The following is a 16,674-nucleotide window of genomic DNA, read 5'->3' as shown; positions in this document are numbered from 1 at the left end:
GAAATAATGCACTTGGGAAGAGGCTTATTTTTTCATAGGTTTCCTGCAAGGCACCCCCCGCCAAAAAAACACTGAATTTTACAGAAGTGTTTCTGATCTACCTGGAATCCTGTGAAGATATCTAAGTTTGCATGTGGCTTCCTTTGTAGACAGTTCAGAGAGCCCAGCAGTATTCCTGCAATGTCCCTTGTGACCACCAGAGGGCGGGGCTTGGCTGCTCTTGACAAGGACACTGCTCCACTTCAACAGAAGATCCAAATTAATCTCCTTCAGGACTTTGTTTACATTCTTCGCCAGATGCTGTAAGGACTACTTATTCGTACTTATGCTCTAGTTTCCTTGGGATCTATTGAAAATGCTATACAAGTAACAACTTAAAGTAATACGCAGACTAGAAGATGTCCCTTCTTACACATACAGACACATAAAATTATGAATGACTGAATGAAGGTGGACGTTCACCTAACATAATCAAAGACCTAAATTTAAGAGATAAAACTAAAACTCTGAGAAGAAAGCATAAGAACAAGTCTTCCTGACCTTATTTTGGCATCTGTTTCTTAAGGATGATACCAAAATCAACAAGAGGAAAAACGCGTATGTGGATAAATGGTCACCAACATGATTGCCTTTCCACTTGGCTCTTCATGTGCTCCAGGCACCAGGCAAGAATCGTACAAATCATTTCTCAAGTGATTCGTCTGACAACCCACTTAGCAACATCAGTTCTTTCTCCATTTCAGAGATGGTGTCATGAGGCTCATAGGAACCCCTGGGGTCACTCAACTACAAAGAGGCTGAGCAGGGGCTAGAACTGCTGTCTCTCTGCTGACTCTCTCCCTGTGTCCGTCCACACTGCTCCACCCAGGAACCCAGAGGTCTGCAAATCCTCCATATCAAATCTCTAGGCCTGAAGACCTCACTGAACTGAGGGGGCAGTGTTGCCTGCCCTTATGACTGGGGCTTGGCTTGTTGGCCAGGAATGGCAGCCAGCCTTTATCTGAGAAAGAGGAGGTTTCTCCCTGGGCACCAGGAACAAAGGTTCATGTTGCTTCAGGGCTGAGATGTCTCGTCTGCAGCATCTGATTGCAGCCTTCTTGTCAGGTAGACCCCACAGAGGTGACAAGCACTGAATTCAAATCCTGCCTCTTCCTGTCTGTGGGACATAGAAGGGGAGAGTTCCCTCATTAGTCAAACAGGGACAGCATTTCTACCTTCCTCATGGAATTGTTATGGTGACTTAGTGACAAGATTCGTGTCCCAAAAAGACACTCAGTAATCCTTAGCTGTACCTGTACATGTTACTCCACTGTGAGCCTACTGCTGCCATGGACTCAACCTCTGCATTCTCTGTCCCCTCTGCCTGGCACGCCCTGCTCCCTCTGACTCAACTGTCCCTCCAGAAAGCCTTTTTCACCTCCAGTGTGGGTGGAGTGTCCCTCAATTGGGCTCCCACAGCACTGTTGCTCACCCATCACACCCAGGCCAGCCCTAGCACTGGACATCACCCACAGCTTGTGTGCTCTGGAGTTCCCTGAACTGTCAGCTCCTCCTTGGACCATATGTTGTAGTGCTCACTGAAGGAGCTCTTTCCCTCCAAAGCAGCCAAAGCAAGCTGCCCTCAGCCCCATGGCACCTGCCTTCCCCACCCCTTCTGTGCAACCAGTGGTGCACAGCATCTTGGGCCTCATTGGATGCCAGGATCCCAGTGCCTTTTGGTGCTTAGTATTGAAAATATTTTCTGGAGGTGAATTTGGGTTTTGATGGAAACATCAGTAGGATGATGCCTGGCCACTTCCAACAAACCAACACAGAGCCTGTGCCCCTGACCAATATGGCAGTAACCCAGCTCATGGCAGCCTTTCCCCCTTAGCCCTCACGACTCTCCTGTCTTACCTGCTCCCCATTCAATGGTGTTTCTCTCTCTTCCTGCAGGGAGAGCCCCAGGTTTCCTCCTTCTGAGGATCTATCTTCTCTGTCCGGGGGCCGCATCTTGTGTTAGAGAAGACATAGGTTGCTGCCCATGGCCTCTCTTACTGCTTCAGATCAAGTGGACTCTCCCTGAGTTGACTTTATGGGAGGAGAGGAACCCCCGCTTCTCCTCACATGGTATTTTGAACCGGAAGCACAGCCCCCTCTCTCACAAAAATTGAACTTGAGGGATACCAAGGTTGGGGCTAGCAGGTGCAGGGGGTCACTGCCGGAGGAGCCTGAGGGGTGTTGAGGGGTATACCCAGTGCCAAAACCCCTGGCTGAGGCTCTATCTATCCTGCAGCTTCCATGAGCACTTAATGTGATTTGTAAAGGTCTCCCTTGCTCACAGAAGTTCAAGTGGTTTTGCTGTTGCCAATAAAACTACATCTGGATGAATACATTCAAATACATTTCCTACTGATGGTCTATAACTCATGACCTGACCTGCACTTACAGGTTCTTTCCTGAGAGGAACAGGCCCAGCCAGGGTGGAGGGCCAGCAAACAGACAGCAGTGGCCCAGGCTGTATCTCCCACTAACCTGAAAGCAGGGCCCAGCTGCTCTACTTAGAAACTGAGTTATGGAACAGGAGGGAAGAAGTGGCTGGGGTGCATCACAGGACGGGGCCTGGATGAGGTGTGTTCCAGGACATAGGATAGGGACAGGGTGGTCACATGAGGGGGATTTGGGCTCTTCCCTGCTCTATGGGTCACTCCTAGGTACTCTCATGGGCTCAATCCTGGCTTGTCCTCCTAATTCTTCAGGCATCCACTCAGTCTCTAGGGTCCCTCCTTTCCCAAATAAGGCCCCAACTTAAATAGACTGTAGCTATTGGAAACTGTAACCAATACCTCAAGAAAGTATATAAATTATGTTCCAAGAATTGTGCTTATAGGGATCAGTCCTAAAGAAAGAGATTTATGGCACAGATGTACCTTTCACTACAATCATGCGAGTCAAAAAATTGGAATTGGCCCAATTATTCAACAGCTGGAGACACTGAATAAATGATGATGTGTGGCCACTGAGAATGCACAAGGGGACAGGCGTGACTATACCTGTCCACTGTGGAGACATTAGGTAGTATAAGAGCATAGTCCTGGAACCCTCCACGCCCCAACCCAACACACACTCACAGACACACACACACACACACACACACACACACACATGCTACAAAGAGACAGGACTGGAAACAGGGAAACCATTTGTTATGGGCAATTATTTGTTGTTAGGAGTGTATCTTTTTTCTTCATATTCATTTATTTGCTGTTTTTTAATGTTTATTTTGAGAGAGAGAAAGAGAGAAAGAAAAAGAGTAAACACCAGTGGGGAAAGGGCAGAAAGAGGGAGAGAGAATCCTGTGCAGGGCTCCAAACTGTCAGCACAGACCCTGACTGGGGGCTCATGCCCACGATCTGTGAGATCATGACCTGAGCCGAAATCGAGAATTGGACGCTCAACTGAGTCACCCTGCACCTACTTTCATTATTTAAATTATTATTTTACTAAATAAACAACTCATCTAAAACCTTCAATAATATACCTTATTACCTAAAATATTGGTAATAAATGGGAAGATTTAATATTTTATTGTGGTATTTTTATACTATGCCCATTAGCCTTATTTAAACATGGCCTGTCCGGGAAAATAAAAGATTTTATAGGTATTTTACTGGTCCAGACACTTCTCTTGTGGTTTGTGGCTCTCGAGTCAAACTCACTTACAAAAGGTGTCCCTATCCCACATAATGAAGATAGTTCATTTTGGGGCTTCACATAACCTATGTTCTTTGGGGGATATTCCTTTGTAATAAAAATGTTATTTTCATTAAAAATTTCAAGAATTATTAATCACCGTCATGTTATGTAGCCAGACACAAAAGGCCATGTTGAATGATTCCATGCACATGAAAATCCCAGAAGAGGTAAAGCAACAGAAACAGAGAGACCAGTGGTTCCAGGGATTGGGGGGAGGGAATGAGCAGTGACGGATCAGTAGCACAGGTGTCTCTGTGATGGAAGTGTTCTACCAGTACCTAGTGGTCATGGTTGTATAACATTGTCAAACTACCTAATGACACTTCAACATCCAATTTAAAAGGATCAGAGCCAAACTTTACTTGAAGTCAATTTATACTTTACTTATAAAACAAAATACACTAAGCCATTCCATATCTGAATAAAAAACACAAAAATTTCAAAAAAAAAAGCAACAACAGAGGAGGGGAAGCCATCCTTTGGGGCTGCAGCCGACATGAGCCACTGCTTGGGAGCTGAGGCTGGTTGTTCAGCTGTAGCAAGTGGTTGTTCTAGTCCTTCCATAACCCCAGTAGCTGGGGCTGGAGCCTGCTCATGCTCCAGGGCTGCCAAAGGTGCAGGTGGTTCCTCCAGCTCCTGACAGTGAATCAGAGCTATAACTACCACCTGCACTGGCTCTGAAACTGCAGGGAGGGTCACTGCTTTTCCTAATTGCTGAGCTCCAGCAGGAGTGATGGCTTCAGCCACCTCGGGCTCTGAAGCTGCAGCAGGCACCACAGTGGGAGCTGGGGCTAGCTCTTGAGTTGGTTCTGGATCCTGCTCCGGAACGGGTGCTATAGCTTCAAGAAGAGAAAGTATCATCACCATGATTGCCTTTCCATGTCTCTTCCAAATAAAGGAAACCTCTCCCACCAGTCAATGTCTTCTGAGTCCAAGAAACCCACCCCCAGGAAGTCTCCCCAGATGGCAGACCATGGGGACAGTTATCTGAGACTACTCACGGCTCCTGACCCAAACACAGCTTAAGGATACTTGTTCTGTGTGGCCTACCCTGTGCCCTCCACATGCTCACATCGCCCACCCTGAGTTCTCCTCACCCTCAACCTCTGGCTCATTGGGCTCCATGTGTCCCAGCTATGAGAGGAAAACAGAGGTATGGTGCTCCAGGTGTGAGCCCAGCATGTTAAGCCCCACATATGCCAGCAGCATCTTCAGGCAGGGAAATTCTGCAGGTTGGAAAAAATCCTCAGGGGAGTGGTCCATCCAGGTGCCCAGAATGGAGAAGATGGCCCTGGAGATACAGAAGTGGGCAGAAGAATCAAGACTGATGTCTCAGGGCACCCAGTGGGAACCTGGGCTCCTATGCCTCCAGCTGTCCAGAGGCTGGTCCTACTCCTTGTCCACCTCTGATTTGGCACTCCTGCTAAGATAGTCATGGTCACTGGGGAGAGTCTGGAAAAAAGCCGTTTTGAATGGGAGCCCTTAACCAATGATGAGGCCATCTCTGTCCTTCTTGGAGAAGGACTCTTTGCTCTGTCTGCCTGCCTACTTCCTGCTGGAATTCAATTCCATGTGAGCAGGGAGGGGTGGTGTCTGGTCGGTTCATTGTCCTCACTGCATACACCAGTGCTCCATGAATATCGGAACAAATAGGAAACAAAGGAACCCGTCTCTCAGCAGGGCTTCTCAGGACCCTCCTAATACCTCAGACTTTACCTCCTCCGCCTACATGTTGCTTTATTCACTTCGCATCCATGTGGGTGTCCCCCCACTGACCCTAATCTCCCACAAGGTGGGGGACATCTGGTCCCTGACCCCTTCACTGGGTCTCCGAAGCACTTGCTGAGCACCCACCATTGAAGTGCCACCAGATTGGTGAGTGTGATGCTCCCCACACCCTTTGTTCTAGGTCCCAGGATGGGGGTGGAGGCAGGACTGGGAGTGGGAAGGGATGGGGTTGGACTCTCTTAGGAGGTGACTCTGTCCTCTGGCCCCCTCTGCTGTCCCACTGTGCCCACACCTCATCTACGGCTCTCTAGAACCCCTTTCTCCTCTTCCAGAAGCCCTCAGACCTTTGCCCGCTCAAAGGAATCGCAGATGTGTGGGATGCAGGGTCCAAAGCCCTTCCAACTCACCGCCCTCCCCCACTGCTGCCCTCTTGGAGGGGGAAGACTCTCCTGCATTGTCTAAAGCCCACTCACATTTTCTGCTCCTCCAGGGGTCTGCCATCCTCATCCCATTTCAGGAAGGATGCATCCATACCTAGAGGAGGCCAGGAGGGCATCATATCACCTGTCCTGTGTATGCTACCTCTTGTCATACCTAGTGTCACTGACCCCTGTGTAGAATGGAGCCCTAGAGGGCAGGGTATTGTCTGCTCTGTGCCTTGGATGACAGTCAGCTCCTAAAGAAGTGCCTGCATCTGGTGGAGCTTCCTGTATGTTTGATGAATGGATGGGCCTCAACTAGCACCATCACAGATATCTGAGTGGGCCTGGGGTCACTTGCTCACCCCCAGGGATCTCTGCTCTGGTCTCAGCCAGGATTCAGACCCCCAGATGGAGCCTCAAATCTCCTTTTCAAATGGGAAAGCTCAAGATCTGGTGACAGTGACAGATGAGGCAGAAACGTCATCATGGGGAAGAGGACAATAATAACCCAGCACAGCCACAGCCCTGCCAGCAGACCGTTCCACAATGCCAGGTGCACTTTCCCAGCAGGGCCCCACTGGGTCCCTATAATAACTCTGCCCCCATCTGAGGAACAGACTGAGACTTGGGGAGGTTTGGTGACATTCCCAAGACTCAAAGCCTGTAAGTGGCCAAATTCAGTGGGGCTGTGGAGAGGCAGGGTGCTCACCTTGGAATCAACAGATCCAGCACCTTTTCAGTAGTGGAAAAGTTCTGTACATGTCCAGGAACATGGAGACATGGGGGCGGGGGCGGTGGTCTCTCCCAGGAAGACAGGCACTGGGTGCTACACTTGCTTATCCAGCAAGCCTGCCTGGATGGTCCACACCACACTGGTCTCATTCTTATTCACGGTTGAGGCATTTTTACCCTGAGGTGGAACAGAGGAGGGACACGGAGTCAGGCAGCACACTGGCCACCAGGAGGGTTAGGGGACAGAATGCAGAACAAATCCCCAAGCCTTCAGTGGCTTGTGGCAAGACTGAAACATAGGTACCCACAGTAGGAAAAAGGATTTTGACGTTAAAACTAGAATCTGAGGTGGATAGTGACTGAACATGTGAGTATTTCAGGTCAGATAGTTAGCTGAGTATTGACAGCACCTCCCTGCATTAACAGCATCATCCGTGTGATTTCTGATGACACAGCCCATTCTAGAGAAGAGAAGGCAGAGGCATTTCCTGGGGTTAGAGGGATTAGGGTAATAGGTCATGTAGGATGTCCAGTGAGCACTGTAACATGGCAACAAAAGGGAATCATGTCAAAGTCCCACATCAGTGAAGAGCTAAATGGGTGTGGTAACCCATCTCCCTTCTGGAATGTTGTATAGCCCAGAGAGGCCCCTACTCCTGACCTGGAGGGGCCTCAGGGATGTGTTCCTTGGCAACCAAACTGCAGAGCAGCAGACAAAATACCATGAGCCCCATGTCCCTTCTGGCAAAAATCTCCCTACTCATGATGATCATGTGCCAGATTTGGAGAAGGTGTGCAAGGATGGTCAGGCCAACAGGGACACCTGGGAACAGGAGTTAGGAAAATACATACAAAAGTGAAAAAATACTCTAGACCAGATGGGATGTGAAATGACTTCAGGTCTCTTTTCTGATATTCCTACAAATAAGTGGACAGTGACTTTGCATCTGGCCATGGCAGGGGCTGGGCCGTGAAGGCAAATTTGAGGAGGATTTGGGGATCCAGATTCATCTGCGAGCAGAAGTCTACAAGGGGGCCCAGGGGAGTAGCAGTGTGGCTTCTGGGCCCTGGGATCTTTTTGCTACATCTGGGCCCTGGCTGTTGGGTCTCCCTGGTACCTGCACTCACCCTGAGCCGCTTCGGTGCTGCATCCTGTTGGTGGTGTGGGGCATATTCCTGTCCTTCACGGAAGTTGAGCAGAGGATCTCATCACTCAACTCCTGTCCCATCTGTGGTGTGCAGTTCTGTAAAGACAGTGTAGCAGATAGGCAGGAGGCTTCAGAGTCCTGACTGACTGCCTTTACTGGCCCTCAGACCCATGTGACTCCATTCCAGACACACTACACCACAGTGTGCACAGACTTCCACCAAGGAGGAAAAAGATACATGTGCAAGGACCTTGGATTAACGCTTGCACAGGAAAGAAGCACCTCAGGAATCCCTTTTCCACCCTACCCACCATGACATTGGTGTGGACATGATGGGGCCACCAGGTTATCCACTGCCTCCAACCTTCTCTAGCCCCGGGCAGGACCTCCTCACATGTCCCTCTTTCCCTGAAACTGAAGAGGAGGGAATGGGGCTGCCCAGGGATGGCTCGAAGAGGTGGCCTGAGCTGAACTGGCCTTCCCTACGCTGCTCTGTATTACTTTACGGGGCCTTCAGAAAAACAGCCTGAGGCATTGGGAGCGAGGGTTGAGCCAACATCCACAGCATCTGAAACATCTTCCCCACTGGGGTCTCTGGAAGCCAGAGCTCCAGAAAGAAAGAACAGCAAGAAAACATTTTTCACTATCAAGTGTCTCCAGCCAAGTGAGCCTGGTGTGGGACTATACTAGAATATGGGTGCCTGGTTATGGGAATTCCAAGTTCTCTTGGGGTCTGTTGTCAAGGCAGTAACTTCACTGCCTAGGATCACCTACCCGAGTCCCCTCCAGGGATAACACCTATGCAAATAGAGCCCTGGGCTGCTGGCTTCTCACCCCCTTTCTCCATGAAATGTCTCATCTGTACACAGTTACACCAATACACTCCTCTCTACAGTCCCCTGGGAAGGTCTGGGTGCATCCAGGTCCTACCTTTGAGACACATCTAGGTTCAGACGCAAGTCTTCATTCTTACCTGATTTTGACCCTGGATAAGCCATTGTGCCTCTCAGGGATGGTCTGTGTCCTTCCTGTGCAATGGAGATTATTCTAGCATGTACTTCCTCGGGATGTCCTCAGGCATATTTGGGATGATACCTATGAAACTGGAGGAGTAGTGTCACACATAGGAAATGCTTCCAACCGTATTTTCGTCGTCTCTTCACCACCTCTGAACCTGCAGCTCCTCAGATCCCCCCCCCACCGTCCTTACTGGTGTGTGTGTGTGTGTGTGTGTGTGTGTGTGTGTGTGTATACCAGTGTTCACATTCTGGAGGCCCAGAAGATGGGAAGGATGGGCAAAAGCTTCCCAAGATCTTACGCTAATTTCCAAAGCAAACCAGACAGAATGGATTGGAGCTTTGGCCTAGAAGGTCAGAACCCACCCTTACCTCTAGGCTCTGCCATTCTCTCCCTCTCCACTGGGTGCAATGTGGACAGGGGTGCACTCAGTGGGTTGCCCTGACCTGGGGTCCTCCTCAGACAAGAATGTGCTGGAATGCCTCCTGTCACCCTCCTGTTCACCCTCACCCCCACACCATCTCCATGTCTGTACAGGTACAATAACACAACCTTTTCCAGAGCCCCCTCAGAAAGCCTGGGTGCAGCCAGGACCCCAACTTTAAGGACATGGAGCTAGATTCATGCTTGGTTCTGCCTTTTGACCAGTCCCTGTGATTCTGGAAAAGGCACTGACCCTGTCAGGGTCCTCATCTTTTCCCCTCAGTGGCTCCTTGAGATCCCCAACTCCTGTATACATGTCTTTGTGTAACTCTCTCCTCTGGAGTGTGGCCTAGACTTAGTGATTCACTTCTATTCTACAGAAGATGGCAACAGGACCCAAAGCCCCTTCCAAGGTTTGGTTATAAAATCTCAGTGCCCAGCCATGTGCTCACTCTGACCTGTGTTCTCTCTCAGATCCTCACACTGGGGAACAGGCCTCTATGTTGAGTCATGACACAGACACATGCATGTGGTCTAGCACTGAGAGACAACAACAGAAGAGAAGAACTCAGGCCTTTGATGTGGACTAAACCCTGCTAACACCCCTAAGTGAGCTCAGGTTCTGAGTGAAGCAAGTCCTGCCTCGGTGCTGACAAAAGCCCCAAACTCCTGAGAGACTCTGGTAGGAGCCCCCAGCTGAGTGCTGCTGGATTCCTGGTTCCCTGGGACTGTGAGACAGTAAGTGTTTGTGGGTCAAGCCACTAAGTGTGGGGAAATACGGTCATACAGCACTAGTAGCAGAGTGCTGAAAATGTCATCCTGCCCCAGGCCCTGGCCCTCCTCCTTCTCCCTCTCTGCTCTCCTCCCCAACTCTCTCCTGCCTTCCTAGCCTCCTTTCTAACCTCCACTCTGACAACACCAACTTCTGCCTCCCAGCATCTGCACTCCTGTGCCCTTTGCCAGGCTGCATATGCTCAGATTTGTGCAGGACTGACTCCTTCCTGTCCTGCTGAAGAAAATATTAATGTCAGCTCAGCACAACCTCATTGGACCCTCACCTGGTGGAGCTTGGGACCCAGTTTAATTTAAAAAAAAAAGAAAGAAAGAAAGAAAAGAAAAAGAAAAAAAAGGAAAGAAATAAAGCTGAATCTCAAGGGTAGTCAACAAATAATAAAAATACTATAATTAATACAGAAATCAAGACACATGATCTAGATATTATTAAAGCCAACAGAGGAGAAAATGGCATAACTAAAAGTAATTAAAACAAAAAGCAGAAAGGGGGAATGAAGCTGCAAAGAGCAGAATGGTGAAGCACAACGGCAAGGTTTCAACGTAAGTATACCTGGTTTGTGGCTTCCAGGTGCTGACTGAGAACTAGTTGCATTGAAGGCAAAACAGCTGGCAATATGGTGGGCAGGTCAGATGAGGCTAAGCACTGAGCAGGTCATATGGCCTGGAGACCTGTCACTCACCACCAGGCAGCCTCCACACTGAACAGCCCTTAGCATCTTGGGCATGGGTCTCTGAGAATGCCAGGAACCTCTCCCTACTGAGGGACCTCCACTGCACGTGGGGCTTTGGGAGCCACTCCAAGGCTGTGCACTGAAACCCTGTCCCTCTCTGGCCCGGTGACGTGTACTTTGGGGACAGAGCCCATGCCTGCAAGAGAGAAGGTGGAGAGCACAGGGAGGCCTTCCAGAACCCGGGAAGGCCATCAGAGTCTTCCTGTGCATAACTCCAGGGGCAGCATGCATTCTGGGGGCTCCCTAGGGAGCAAAGCAGTGGCCCTGCCATAGAGAACAGAAGGAAGGAGCATGGGGTCCTGCATTGGGCACAGAGGGCAGGGCTCTTCTCTCCAACCATGAGAGTGGCATGTCCATTACCCCTAGTGACAGAAAGAGGAATTTGGTCCCAGGTTACATCCTTCTCTGCTCTTCTCACCTCACACACGCTCAGGGCATCTGCTTCCACCATCGAAAACCCTACCTACTTCCTTCCTGAGCTATCTCCCTAATATCCACATCCCTGGGGGTTAGCTCTGCCAGAATTCCTCACAGATGTTTCAAACTCAAATCCTGAACTAATTCATATTTGGCCCCATCTGTGATAGTCTGATGATGAACATATTCCTAATCCTTCAGCCTCCTTTACATCTATCTCAGCTTCTGCCACATATTTTTAGTGCCTTCACACTCTGCCTCTGGGTTCCATCATGCACCTTGACTCAGCCACTGAGCGTTCAGGGAATGTGACTCTAGCAGAGGCTAGAAACTGCTTGTGCCTTTGCCTTGGCCTCTGACACAGGAAGGACATGCTCAGTCTAGCAAAGCCTTTCCAGCTAAAACTCTCCTAGATCAATCAGCCAACAGCCAGCTGAACAACACCCATGGGAGCAAACACAACCAAAGTCCACTGTAAGGACAAAAAAAAAAGGTCAGAAGTTTATTGTCCCTGTTGAAAATAGAGGAAGAAAGTCCCTTCCCATCCTTTTACTTACAGCATTTACTTTAGGAAATTTGTGATTTCAGAGGCTTTCTCCCCTCTTTGAAATGTATATATATGTCCTTTGTGAAAACTATATAGGTCTTTTGCCAGCTTTGAGGTCCAAGAGTGTCTTTCTCAAGAACCAGGGAGCCCTCTCTCTGAACTGTTAACATCAAGAAGGACAGCACCCCTCTGTCCCCATTCCTGTGACCCAAATCTCAGTGGGTACCATGATTCCAGTGTAACACCATCTCCTGTCATTAAGATAGGAAACTTGGGGGGGGGGTGTTTCTAGATGAAGCCAAGAGTTGGTCACCCCAATTACCAAGCAAACTTGGAATGAATTGTGACAAATATTGCTGTCACATCCACTTACTTGAGGGTTAATACCTGTTTATCCAGAGAACGTGTGTGTAATGAGTTGTGTCTGCATGGCTATGTAAAAGGGTGAGATTTCTTCTGTCTTTGCAATCCCTTGGTAGATTCTCTGTGATGCACAACACAATCTGGTTAATGCTAATGCAATGATAAAAATGTTTCCTTTCCCTACTATCTTTCTGAAAAGGATTTCCAGGTTGAGAGATTTTGTGTTTAATCATATTTCCCCTACATGACCGAAGATGTATGAGTAAGCCCAGTTAAGATTAGCCAAACACAAGGGCACCGCGGTGGCTCAGTCGGTTGTGCGTCTGATTTCAGCTCAGGTCATGGTCTTGCAGTTCGTGAGTAAAAGCCCCGCGTTGGGCTCTGTGCTAACAAACAGCTCAGTGTCTGGAGGCTGCTTCAGATTCTGTATCTCTCTCTCTCCTCTTCCCCCTCCCCTGCTCATGCTCTGCCTCTGTCTCTCAAAAATAAATAAATGTTAAAAAAATTTTTTAAAGAAAAAAGGATCAGCCAAACACAGCCCAGATGAGGTGAACTGCTTTAATGCACAGATTAATTAAATGGTTGTTGTTATATGCCCCTGAGCTTTCTGCGTCAGCTTCCTGAGACAACACACTCACAATAGGCAACTAACACATTGTCACAATAGACAACTAACACATAGTTATCAATATTTCTACTGCTAAACAACAAACTGCCAAAGAGAAACCTTGGGAGTCTCTGCAGTCCCCTCATCCCCTTACAAACTCCTGTCTCCAAAGTTCCTCACTCAGTTAAGTCTACTTTCCTAACATCTCTGACGCTGGAAACCCCTCTTCTATCTCATTGCCCCTATGTGAATTCAGACACCTCCCCACCCCATAACTACATGTTTGTTCCAGGTTTGCTCACCTTGCATATACCCTCCCTTAGAGCAGTCAAAGCAAAACTCCTACCCAAAACACCTCCTTCCACTGCTCTGTTGAAAATTTCCTCAGCTCTGCATCCAAACTCCATGAGACAGAACACAAAGACTTGGGAGGTCTGCCATTGCCCTCGCAAACCATCTTCTTTAATATTTAGTTACAACTAGCAGTTGGGGGATCACCAGACCTTTCCTACAGCCAGGGGCTCCACCAATAACCATCTGTCCTGATGGAGACACAGCAGGGCTCCCAGAGGCTCTCGCCCAACCAAGGGAGACGCAGGAAGGGGGATGGGGACACACTTACCTGCAGACCCCCAGCAGACAGCTGGAAGGGGAGAAGCAGGGAGGTGAGACAGGACAGCAAAGAGCCTCTGCGGCAATCCTCCATTTCCTCAGGGCTGGGGAGACACAGGGCAGGAGGCAGGAGAACACCTACAGAGATGAGGAGGGCCAGCCCACAGCTCTGGGCCTCAGAACAGACAGAAGGGCTAAGGGTTGATAACAATAACCAGAACAAGAAGAGTTTTTGCTACTAGTCATTATGCTGATGGGGCTGGGAACCCCCACAACCCTGGTACCAAGAAATCCCTCCCAGTCCCTCAGAAAGCTTTCGCAGACTGCTCTGCTCATAGGACCAGAACCCTCCTGCCTTAGCACAGGGCCTCCTCCAAGTCTGTATGAGTCGCAGACCACCAGAGATGCCCAGGGACACAGGCCCAGACTCAGGCCCCTGCCCATGAAGGACCTGCCAGGTCCTGTGTGCTGTTCTTCTCCTGCCCCCTAATTATGACCAGGAACCACTGAGAAGCATGAGTGTCAGACAACATCCTCCTCAAGGACATTGTGGTTCCCACCACACGCATCCTGTATTGAGGCCGTTTGCTTATTGAGTTCACCCAAATTTCAGCTCCCAGCTCCCCCCAGCCTGTTGCTGCTCAGGACAAAGGACCTGGCCTTACTCCCAACAGAGGGCTCCATCAATTCCCCATGAAAAGTTGATCCTCATCCTCTATATCTCTGAGGAGTTTCTGCCTCAGGACAAAGGAATCCAGGAGGGGGCTGTCTGGGTTGCTTAGTTGGTTAAATATATGACCCTTAATTGCAGCTCAGGTCTTGATCTCAAGTCATGAGTTCAAGCCCCACGTTGGCACGGCGTGTGAAGCCTACTTAAAAAAAAAAAAAAAAGAGAGAGGATCCCAGGAGAGAGAGAGCACAGAAACGATAAAATGCATCCTGGTCAGACAAAAAAGGGCTTCAAACCACCTACTGCTGAGTGGAGTGGGGATCTGGCAGCAAATGGTACTGAGAAGAACAGATTCTGGAGGTGACTGCTGACTTCTCTAGTGGCCAGATTCAGATCTCTCTAGGCAACCACCTTAGGCTAGTTTCTTGACCTGTTCTGCCTCAGTTTCTCAATGTCAAATGGGGATAGTAACGGTATCTCACCCCAAGATACAAGGATGTAGTGCTACACAAATGTCAGTAAGTGAATGAAGTGCAGGCATCACTGTATTTGTCCTGGGTCTTCTCAGAGCCTCATTATGACCCAGCACCACCACCCTCACCACAATCTCAGCCACTTCCTCAAAGCCAGCTGCTCCTACCTTTCCTTTTATTGGCAAAAGCATCTTCAGAACCAACTTATCTGCTTAAAAAGCTGAGACATCTGGAATGTCTCTAACTCAGTAATGTGAGATCTCAGCAGACCCCAAATCTGCTCTCAGAGATTGCACCTGCAGTTAGCTGCTCTGAGCCCCAAACCCTGCTTCCAAATCCAACGTTGGGTGCCATAGAGTCTTCTTGGCTGAGAGGCAGGTGGTTCCCAGATGAGTGGGGAAGCAGAACCTGAACAGGTTACAGGGGTCTGAGCCAAAACAGAGTCCTGAGCCCCCTCTAAGTGCTCCCAAAAGGAGAATCCACTCTTCTCTGACTCCTGCACCGTTTGAAAGTGAAAGCTTACAAAAAACAATCCCAGGGGCGCCTGGGTGGCGCAGTCGGTTAAGGGTCCGACTTCAGCCAGGTCACGATCTCGCAGTCCGCGAGTTCAAGCCCCGCGTCAGGCTCTGGGCTGATGGCTCAGAGCCTGGAGCCTGTTTCCGATTCTGTGTCTCCCTCTCTCTCTGCCCCTCCCCCGTTCATGCTCTGTCTCTCTCTGTCCCAAAAATAAATAAACGTTGAAAAAAAAAATTAAAAAAAAAAAAAAACAATCCCAGCAGACTCTGCCCTATCTTCTGGATATGCACCCCCATTATCAGGAGTGAAACAGCATGACCAGAACCAGTAATACAGGACAAACCCACCCTGCATGGGACAAACTGAGGCCCAGATTCAGCAATCCTTTGTTGAAGAACTGCTACTGTCCAGGTTGGCTAACTTCTAGACCAAAAGCAGGGAGTGTGTGTGGCAGAGCCAAGATTAATACCTATCCCTGTGCATGGGGCTCTCTGCACTGGTTCTTCACTACCCAGATGATTACATGTCTATTTGTGAATCACATGTGGCCAGAGTCATTGAGGAGTCCCAGTGTAGTTGCTATGTGTTTTTTTTCACCAGGAGACCACCAAGGTGCTCTCCACAACTTGGCAGCAGAGAGGTTAAGACTGAGCAACAGAAGCTTCCAGAATCAACTCCAGGACCCTGGCTTTGACCAAATGAATGGACATTGACCTATCGCTTGTTAGTATTTTGTTCTCACACATGGCTTCGGTACAACAATTCAGCCCTCTCCCTGCCAGGCCACAGTGTGCACAAAAAAAGGCAGATTCTATGGTCTCTGAAAGAAAACCAGGGAGCACCAGGGCTTCCTCACCAGCCCCTCCCTACCTGCAGGTTCCCATCTCAGTAAAGGATAACTGGGTGAACCCAGTTATCTCTGCCAGAAACTGGAGGGACATTCCACTACACACTCCATGTTTCCACCCAGTCTACCTCCAATGTACCAGAATGTTCAAGACTTTTCTCAAATCCGTATCCATGGCCATTACCTGGCTCCTGACCACCCTCATTCCCCCCTGGCCCAAGAAGGGTGTTCCTGCTTTCCCATGAGTGTCCCCTGCTCACCTCCAGCCTGACCTCCTCAAGTTCATTTTCCTTCCAAGGTCATGATCCTTTCAAATCAGTTTGTGTCAGATCTGCCTCATCTGTTCAAGGAATCCCCCTATCAGCCTCTTGTCTGTGACCCCCAATCCCAGGCTTCTTCTCTGACCTCTTTCCACACTCTCCCAGTTGCTCCCTCACTGGCTTGGGTGACTCCCTCCAGTTCATGGAGCTTTGCCATCCTCAGGCCTTCTCACAAGCCACTGGTTGATCCTGCTTGCTCTCTTGTCCCCCAAACCCCTCAACATTCCAGTCTCACCTAAAGTGACCTTCCTCAGAGGGACCCTCGCCAACCTATTCATCCCCATACATGCCCCATACACACGCTTGTTGGAGTTTAATGACACCCTGCTTTCCACAATAGCCCTGACAAGCATTCTTCTGGGGTATTTCTGTGACATTCACAAAGGGAGGCCCTGTGTGCCCTGCTCACGTGTCCAGCACATAGTAAACACTCAATAAACTTTGTTGAGCTCATTTGCAGAGGACTCACTGCAGCAGCCCATTGGCTACTCAGCCTTATCTAAATTGGGCAAACATTTCGGTCCATTGAGAAACACAAAGACTGTTAAAACGCTGACCTAAACAAGTCAGC

The 16,674-nt window shown here is 49.2% G+C and overlaps 1 long non-coding RNA gene across 1 annotated transcript; it reads right to left on the bottom strand.

Annotated features, from left to right (window-relative positions):
- Positions 1–4,192: 4,192 nt before the first annotated feature.
- On the bottom strand, positions 4,193–12,448 carry LOC111560583. The gene is made up of 7 exons (XR_006597665.1): positions 10,551–12,448; positions 8,739–8,868; positions 7,746–7,861; positions 6,595–6,795; positions 5,937–5,997; positions 4,833–5,026; positions 4,193–4,574 (listed from the first exon to the last, which is right to left on the bottom strand). It is a non-coding gene; the product is annotated as an uncharacterized LOC111560583 (long non-coding RNA).
- Between the last annotated feature and the right edge of the window lie 4,226 nt (positions 12,449–16,674).

This window comes from Felis catus, chromosome B2 (genome assembly GCF_018350175.1).
Source record: "Felis catus isolate Fca126 chromosome B2, F.catus_Fca126_mat1.0, whole genome shotgun sequence".
Classification (NCBI taxonomy): domain Eukaryota; kingdom Metazoa; phylum Chordata; class Mammalia; order Carnivora; family Felidae; genus Felis; species Felis catus.
The sequence above is the reverse complement of the archived record's forward strand: the minus strand, read 5'-3'. Positions and strand labels throughout refer to the sequence as shown.